This window comes from Oryzias latipes, chromosome 17 (genome assembly GCF_053564925.1).
Source record: "Oryzias latipes strain Hd-rR chromosome 17, Olatipes_Hd-rR_3.1".
Classification (NCBI taxonomy): domain Eukaryota; kingdom Metazoa; phylum Chordata; class Actinopteri; order Beloniformes; family Adrianichthyidae; genus Oryzias; species Oryzias latipes.
The window spans coordinates 4,096,346-4,105,426 of NC_136253.1; the positions used below are offsets into that span (position 1 = coordinate 4,096,346).

The window sequence follows — 9,081 nt, forward strand, 5'->3', positions numbered from 1 at the left end:
CCACTTCCTACGCCCAGCAGGCCCTGGTCCCACTTGGCAATGGACTTTGTCACCGGGTTACCCCCATCAGCAGGTAACACCGTCATACTCACAGTCATAGATCGATTTTCCAAGATGGCCCACTTCATTCCGCTCCCTCAACTACCCACTGCCACCGAAACTGCTGATATCATGACCAAGCAGGTTTTCCGTCACCATGGCATCCCCCTGGACATTGTCTCTGACCGTGGCCCCCAGTTCATTTCTCAGGTCTGGAAGGCCTTCTGTACGGCCTTGGGGGCCACGGTCAGCCTCACATCTGGCTACCATCCTCAGTCCAACGGCCAAGCGGAGAGAGCGAACCAGGAACTGGAGGCAGCTCTCCGCTGCTTGGCGGCACAGAACCAGCAGGACTGGTCCCAATATCTCGTGTGGATTGAGTATGCCCATAATGCTCATCCCTCCACTGCCACTGGGCTCTCTCCCTTTGAGGCCGCCCTCGGGTACTCACCACCTCTGTTTCCGTCACAGGAACTGGACTTGGCGGTGCCTTCCGTACAACATCACATCCAGCGGTGCCAACGCATCTGGGCACAGGCTAAGGCTGCTCTCCTCCGCACCAAGGAGAGCAACTGCCGCATCGCCAACCGTCACAGGGTGGTGGGACCCGAGTACCAACCTGGCCAAAGGGTCTGGCTCTCCACACGTAATATCCCCATCCAAGCCACCTCCAAGAAACTGGCTCCACGATTCATCGGACCTTACGTCATAGAGAAACTCATCAACCCCACCTGCGTCCGACTCCGTCTTCCCAAGGCTCTGAAAGTTCACCCGTCATTTCATGTTTCCCAGATCAAGCCAGTTCTGGACAGTCCTCTGTGCCCGCCGTCCGCTTCCCCGCCACCCGCCCGGCTCATCGACGGTGCTCCGGCTTACGACGTCAATCGGATCCTGGATGTCCGCCGTCGGGGTCGCGGATTCCAGTTCCTGGTCGACTGGGTGGGTTACGGCCCGGAGGAGCGCTCCTGGATTTCCCGCTCTCTCATTTTGGACCCCTCGCTCATTGAGGATTTCTACCGGGCCCACCCAGATCGCCGCCCTTGACCGCCTGGAGGCGGTCGTTGAGGGGGGGGTACTGTCATGGTGCCTCTGTCAGACTCCTCCCCCCTCTCCTCTCCGCTTGGTTCCTGATTATCCCCAGCTGCTTCCACTCACCTCATCGACACACCTGCCTTCTTAAGGAGCTCCAGGATCTTCATTCAACGCCAGTCCGTTGCCCCTGATGGTGCATATTTGGCCTCACGTCAAGTTCATGCTTTGTTGCCTTGCCTTAAGCCAAGTAGTTAACATATGCTGTCTTACCTGTCTCCAGGAAACCTCAGCCACGAGTGGTCACCCACAGCAGCCGTAATCCGGACTCCTCTACTGGTCTGTTCCCTTCATCCTCACCACGAGCCTCTGCCGAACCAGCTGCCTCACGAGACGGACACACGCTGCCGACTCCAGACCCGAACGAGCAGTTCCACCAGTGACGCCACGAGCCGCAGTTACATTCTCGGACCTCCAGTAACAGATACCTACCTGTCTGGCCCTCATATTAAATCTACCTTCTCGCCAAGACATCTCTGTCCTGTGTCTCATTCCGGGTTTCAGCATCTGGGTCTCAGTCGTTCTATAGTCATGACACTATGCTTTGTTCTTGTGCGCTTGCTTTGAAGAGGGGGAGGGGCGGCAATGACTGCGCGTGAGTAGTTAAAGGACTGGCTTGCCAAGAAGCTGATGCAAGACTACAAACGGTAAGAAATGAACTTACATCAGGAAATCTAAACTATTTGAACTTTAAAAAAAATACCAATAATCTATAATTTTTTCTGGTCATGCAAGCTTTACCTCTTAGCTAATATTTCAGCTAACCCACGCATGACACAAGTCAAGCAGAACTAACTCCCCCCCCCCACGAACAATATTTTCAGTGACAGTTAACTTTAATGACGGTGTATTACTTTTGTAATTTAGAATTTTAGTTTATAAAATTAATACATCTCTAGACGGAGTCATACTGTTGAATGACATTAGCTAATCTGGCCCGGGTTCTGGCAGCACGCGGGTCGGTCGGTGCCAGCTAATGAAACTACCTCATATATCGATCGCAAGGGTGCTTCTTTGTTGGTCAGAACCTAAACAAAGACGTAGGCAGCAGGGTAAGACACGACAACTAGTTCTAACATAAAGAGAAGAATGTAATGAGAAATTGTTTTTCCGGTTTCGGAGTAGTAATGTTTTTGAAATGCTGGTGGAACGGTTTAGCACCATTTTGGTAATATGTCATAACTGATAATTACTACAAACAAAGTAACTGCCCATTGATTGCTGATTGACAGTACTGCCACAACACAATATCTGGTTTCTGCTATATGTAAATGCTATGTACTTTTGGGATCTTTGTAGTACGTAGTTGTGAAAAATATAATTGTCAATAACCAATAACAACCTACCACAAACATGTGCTTGGTTGTTTAAATTTACAGCTAGTTGTGAATTTCAATGTGAACACTACAATTTATCTAAACACCTTCTCTTAAGTTTTACATTTTAAGTAAATCATTATATAGAACATCTTTCATTTTGACTAATTGTGGAACATACAAAATAAAGTCAATGTATATCTGAAGATAATTTCTATTTCTGTTTATTATTTACATATAGTAAAAGAGTGCAGCAATTGCAGTTTATTTTGACTTAAAAGACTTCATGTTAATTTTCCATTTAACAGGGGTACTAAATAAAGTTAAACTTGACCACATTTAACAATGACTTTATTTTTTCTATTGTCATATCAAATTTGATATGAAGAAGTGTATTCTACAATTCATGAATGAATATTTTGAATAAAATATGAAGTACTAAAGTTAAGACTAGGTCCTCTGTAGGTTTATGTTATTGAAAGCAAACACCCACGAAATTAATAGGTTACAAACAAACAATTAAATGGAATTTCTGCTGTGCCCCAATTTCAACACCTTAGATAGAAACAGCATGTCATTAAGTTTATTTGTTTATATGTTTTTTATGCTGGAAAATAATGCAAATCCAGTGGTTCGACTCCAGAACACAAATGTAAGTTTGTTTGACTAGTCGATCAAATGTATAGTATATACTATTGAACTTAAGTGGGTTTTTTAAATTCAATTTCAGTGTTAATTATTTTCAAAACATATTTTCTATATATATTTTATATATATTCACAGGTCAAGATGCCACGAGGATCTACAACAAAACTTTGTGTCAGCTGCAAAGCTGTGATTGGTGTGGCAACTAAGACATGTAAAGTATGCCAAACAATCCAGCCAATGAGGCAAAGGCTTGCCAAAAAACTGGAGAAGTTTCAATCCAAAAAGGAGACTTGGTTGCAAAAACACAAGAAAAACAAAACCACCACACATGTTTTGGATGAGGCATCGGTTTTGGTACGTGTTTTATGTCTGCAATTGTATTTTATAATTTTAGTTATTACTGATGATGTAACAATTTTTTTAGGTGGAAAAGTTGAATACTTTGGGACAAAAAGCCGTTGTGTTTATTGCCAGACCTGGAAAGAAAACATCTACGTGGCATACACATGTCATTCACCCTAGGTGGCAATTAACCGATCAAGCTGGACAGTGTCTGGACCGCATGAAAGACCTATATGAGCTAATGATCAATGGTAAGTATTGTTTATAATTTCAGCCCAGTTTGTTCCTAGGATTAGTGCATTCAAATTTGTCATTATTTCTAGAGGTAGAAAAAATAATAACGTTTGACTAATCTAAAACACTTGGAGTATATAGTGATATATTTTTCACGGTTATTGTGCTGCTTTATTTGTCACTTTTGATTTGATTAACTTTAGTTTTTATAGTACCGGTATTATTTTATTCTGTAGAGGGAATTGTAGTACAGTAAATCTATCCAATGTGTTGGAATAAATGTATATCTGATCTAAAAAAGTAAAACAAGTTGTAAAATTGTGATATGTTTAATTTTAGCAAATGTATTTCAAGACAAAAAAAATTATATGCATAACAAGACAACTGCATTTAGATTATTTAATTTATTTTCCCAATTGAGGTTGGACGAGCCTTCAAATGCCCTCTGGTCCAGTCATCCAGCCTTCAACCTCACCAGCCATTCAACCTTCAACTGCATTATCCATCCAGCCTTCAGCCAGTATGCAGATTCATAACATTTTGATAATATGGTGACGTAGTCTTCTGAAATACATGTTAAAACCACAACATATTGTAAGATGTTGAAATGGTGTCAAAAGAGCATTCTTTTTGTTTATTTAAATCACACTGGAAAAACTGTGGGCTTAAATGTTTGCATAATATTAATTGAAATCAACAATATAATTTACAGAAAATGTTCTTTATTTCTAGCAGGTGTTCCAGCAAAGAAAAAGAAAAAAAGAGATAACAAGAAAGATTCACCTGGAGGTAAATGGGTTATCTTTTATTTGCTATCAACAGCTTCAGATACAAACATAGACAATGTTATTGTATCTTCTAAATGACATGCTTAATGACCTTAGTCAACTATTTAAAATTGAGGTTACCTTTATGTGGACTTAACAGAGTTATGTGTTCCTCACAAGGATACTTAAAATGCTAGCAGCAAAAAATTGACAAACAGTAATAACAAAAAGACTAGAAAAAGAAAATAAAAAGCTAATGTTCTATTAACAAAAAAGAAATTGCTGCAACATATCTAAAATTATATTTTATATATATACATAAAATATAATTTCAGTTATGTTGCAGCAATTTCTTTTTTGTTAATAGAACATTAGCTTTTTTATATATATGTGTGTGTATATATATATATATATATATATATATATAAAATATACTTTCAGTTATGTTGCAGCAGATTAATTTAACTTTTTGATAGTTTGACTGTCAAATCTATATTAATATCATATATTTAATTGACATTATTTTTACATGTAACTTGTTCATGAAAAAATAAATGTGACATTCATAATCTACTTTTGCGAAGAAGGTCATGTTATCATTAGGATTTGTTAGTATGTTGTGTGAAATGTTTGCAAAATCACTCAAAAAGTGATTTACAGGTTTTGACTTAATTTTCAGCAACAGTTATAAATGACCTAAGGAAAAACTGTTGTGATCTGGCCATTTCTTTGTTTTTTTTGAACATATACAAATACTGTGTAGTAGCTTATAACCACAACTAAATGGTGAAGCTGTGCATGCTATAAGTGCTTCTAATTAGTGATGGAGAAAACAAAGCTTCCCAAAGCTCTAAATTCAACTGTTTCAAAAAAAAAGTTTAGTGTTTGAGAAGCATTTGTCTCAATGAAAATCAGCTGGCCAGACTTCATTACTGCTTCAAAATAAGAAGACAATAAGAAGACAGTGAACTGAGATAGTAATTAGTTATTTGATGCTATACAGCTTTAAAAAAGAAATTTTTTATAATTTAGTTGTCACAGACTATGTGTCCATGTATAAAATACATTACAGCATTTAGTGTTTGCTTTTGCAAAACCACAGACAACATGAAGTTTCATTTGGAAATTCATCATACAAATGTTTTCCCAAACATTTTCCTACTGTTTACTTTCTTTGAAACCTTTATCTTGTGCTTTTTATATTTTCAGAGTGCAGCCATGGGGGAGAAGATCAGTTTTACCCAGTGAAGCAGGTCTTGAAGACAAAAAAGCAGAAGGTTATTTTTATTTCTTATCTGAAGTAGAAATGTGTACTTTTCATCTGCCTTTCATATGAATGTATGAAATACAATTTACGGCATCACAATTCTTAAGTGTAATAATATGATGGCCTATGTTTAAAAAATCATTTTTTAAATTTACTTTTATCAGGGGAAATTAATGGAGTTTGTTGAATGGGAGCCATGTTCCATGTGGTATGTATAATTTTTTTTGTTTATTTATAGATTGTATAAGAGGAGGCTGTGCATGATGTGGAGCCAGTGTAGTTATTAGCCTTGTAGCAGTGCTCTGGACCACCTGAAAACATTCATGTGATTTCCTATTTAAACATGTAGCTATTAAGTTACAAATAATACAGCATGATAAAATTAATGCATGGGAAATCATATCCCTTTTAGATTTTGATACAGTTGGACTCAATTTGACAATAGTTCTTATATGATTAAAAGACAAACACTGAACCAGAGACATGAGACAAGACTCTACACCAGGGGTGTCAAACTCATTTTCACCGAGGGCCACATCAGCATAGTGGTTGTCCTCAAAGGGCCAGATATAATTTATACATGTAAGTAAATGTAATAAAAAATAAATTTAGCTACTCCTTAATGTGGAATAACTTATTATGTATTTAGTATAACTTTTTAAAATGACAATTTCAGTTGCATAGAAAACATATGTTTGCTTGTTACTCCAGCATAAATCTTTTTAAATTTGATTCTATCAGGTTAGGTTATATGGAAAGTGTTTAAGTCCTAATATATAGCCCAATCTGATATTTCAAGTCAGATTTCCCCTAGATATGAATAAATACACACCAATTTTTTATTTTTTATTTAAGAAATTTAAAACTTTTATGCTTTTGGGGGCCACTTAAAATGACAAGGCAGGCCACATTTGGCCCGCGGGCCTGGAGTTTGTCACATTTGCTCTAGAGACTCTAGAGACAGGGTCCAGGGTTACCCCAAGGTTCCTGACTAAAGAGTTAATTAACAAATTAGGCAAGGATACTTAATTGTCGCAGGGACATATTTTCAGGGGAACAAACAAGGACATAAACAATATATAATATACATATGACCATACAAATGTGTCAGTCAAATTAGAAAATGATAAATGAATTTGCAGTAACATAACTGTGTGCATGGTAGCATAAAGTACAAACTGGAGTTCACTGGAGCTTGTTGTCTTTTATTGTAATGTTGTCATTAACTGTTTTTATGTATTCATTGATTTATGTATTTTTTGCAGTGGGAAAACATGGTCTCCACAGTGGGTGGAAAAAAGGAACACCAAAAAGTAAACCCCAAAGGCACCTCTGTTGATCAGATTGACCTTTTAAATTATTATTGTTGTTTGTGTTACTGCTTTCTAATTGTTGTTAATAAAAATGTTCAAATGAAAGGGTTTGATCTACATTTTTTATTGCTCAACATGCTCACATGTATGATATACCATAGAGGTAGGACACATTTGTTGTGAAATTCTAAACAAAAGTTTACAATAAAAAACATACAAAAAATTTGTCATATAACCAGATATCAGGTTTTTGTGTTGGATTGTCACAGCTATGGCAATTGCAAATGATCATACCTCAAGTTATAATGATACGTAAATCATTTTTGGTATTTAGTATAATGAAATAAGAGCAAAGATGTAATGCATGGAGCTGTATTGTGCAACCTAAATAGATGAATGTATATTTGAGGTAAAAAAAAACCAAAACACACTGTTCTTCCAGGTCGTCATTTGCCTTTTTAGCTTCCCCCATTTATTAATTATACAGACGTATATTCTTTACAATTTCAAAGACAGATAAAAGAAATAGCATTTATAAAAGAAAAACCTTGGAATCATAAACATAAACCAAGTGGTAAACGTAGATTGTCAGTTTATTTCAGTAAAGCAATTAAAACGAATCAAAAGTCAGTATGAATAATCAAAATAGCGTTTTCCCCCAAAACAAAAAGTTACTTCCGAACGCAAGACTTATGGGTAGTACCGTTTTAGTGGGTTGAGTTGAGTTTGTGAAATCTAATTGCATTCCTCTTGTGAAAAGCTGTTTTCGAGTAAAAGTAATAATAATTTGACACAATAATAACCGCAAATTAACCGTGGCTTCCTTCCGGTTCGCCGGTAGCGTCCGTAGCTACCACCATAGCAACATAAAAATGTTCCGTCGATACTATTTTGTTGAGTGATATGAAGGAATGTACGTAGAAAAAATATATAGGTATCAAATACAATCGGAAGCTACATAATGTTGAAAACAACTGTATGATTCTCGCTAGAAAATGCATCAAAACAAAGTGTTTATAAAGCCAATAATAATAAATTCACATCAAAAACCCAGGCGATGTCCGCTATATTTTGGGTCCTGGCTCCTGCTAGGAAACCTGTCAGTCACGTGACCCACAGAAATGAACGAGAAAAGAATGCGCAAGTGTTGTAAAACAGTGGTCCCCAACCGCGGTCCGGTAAAACGCAAGACACGTTTACCGCGGACCGGTGGGGGTGGGGGGCACGTTTACCGTGGACCGGGGGGGGGGGGGGTATTTTCTCTTAAGTAATAATAATAACAATAATAATAATGAACGTAAATCCACTGTGTAATCATGTGCAACTTTATCCGGTCACTTTTCAAAATAAAATAAATTTCAAAATAAAAATAAAACAATAAAATGGAAATTATTTTTTCTTTCTGTGGACCGCCTGGTGCCAAGTGTCCCGCGGCCCGGTGCCAAGTGTCCCGCGGATGGATCGGTACCGGTGCCAAGTGTCCCGCGGCCCGGTGCCAAGTGTCCCGCGGCCCGGTGCCTAGTGTCCCGGTGCCAAGTGTTCCGCGGATGGATCGATACCGGTGCCAAGTGTCCCGCGGACCGGTGCCAAGTGTCCCGCGGATGGATCGGTACCGGTGCTTAGTGTCCCGCGGCCCGGTGCCAAGTGTCCCGCGGATGGATCGGTACCGGTGCCAAGTGTCCCGCGGCCCGGTGCCAAGTGTCCCGCGGCCCGGTGCCTAGTGTCCCGTGGCCCGGTGCCAAGTGTTCCGCGGATGGATCGATACCGGTGCCAAGTGTCCCGCGGACCGGTGCCAAGTGTCCCGCGGATGGATCGGTACCGGTGCTTAGTGTCCCGCGGCCCGGTGCCAAGTGTCCTGCGGATGGATCGGTACCGGTGCCAAGTGTCCCGCGGCCAGGTGCCTAGTGTCCCGTGGCCCGGTGCCAAGTGTTCCGCGGATGGATCGATACCGGTGCCAAGTGTCCCGCGGCCCGGTGCCAAGTGTCCCGCGGATGGATCGGTACCGGTGCCAAGTGTCCCGTGGCCCGGTGCCAAGTGTCCCGCGGATGGATCGGTACCGGTGCCAA

General features: G+C 39.8%; 1 long non-coding RNA gene across 2 annotated transcripts; it reads left to right on the forward strand.

Moving 5' to 3' along the window:
- Positions 1–1,673: 1,673 nt before the first annotated feature.
- On the forward strand, positions 1,674–7,120 carry LOC144986628 (uncharacterized). Of its 2 annotated transcripts, none has more exons than XR_013650458.1 (7): positions 1,674–1,775; positions 3,228–3,446; positions 3,517–3,685; positions 4,401–4,457; positions 5,645–5,712; positions 5,867–5,910; positions 6,968–7,120. It is a non-coding gene; the product is annotated as an uncharacterized LOC144986628 (long non-coding RNA). The 2 variants fall into 2 exon arrangements; XR_013650459.1 differs by lacking the exon at positions 1,674–1,775 and adding an exon at positions 2,710–3,096.
- Positions 7,121–9,081: the final 1,961 nt, after the last annotated feature.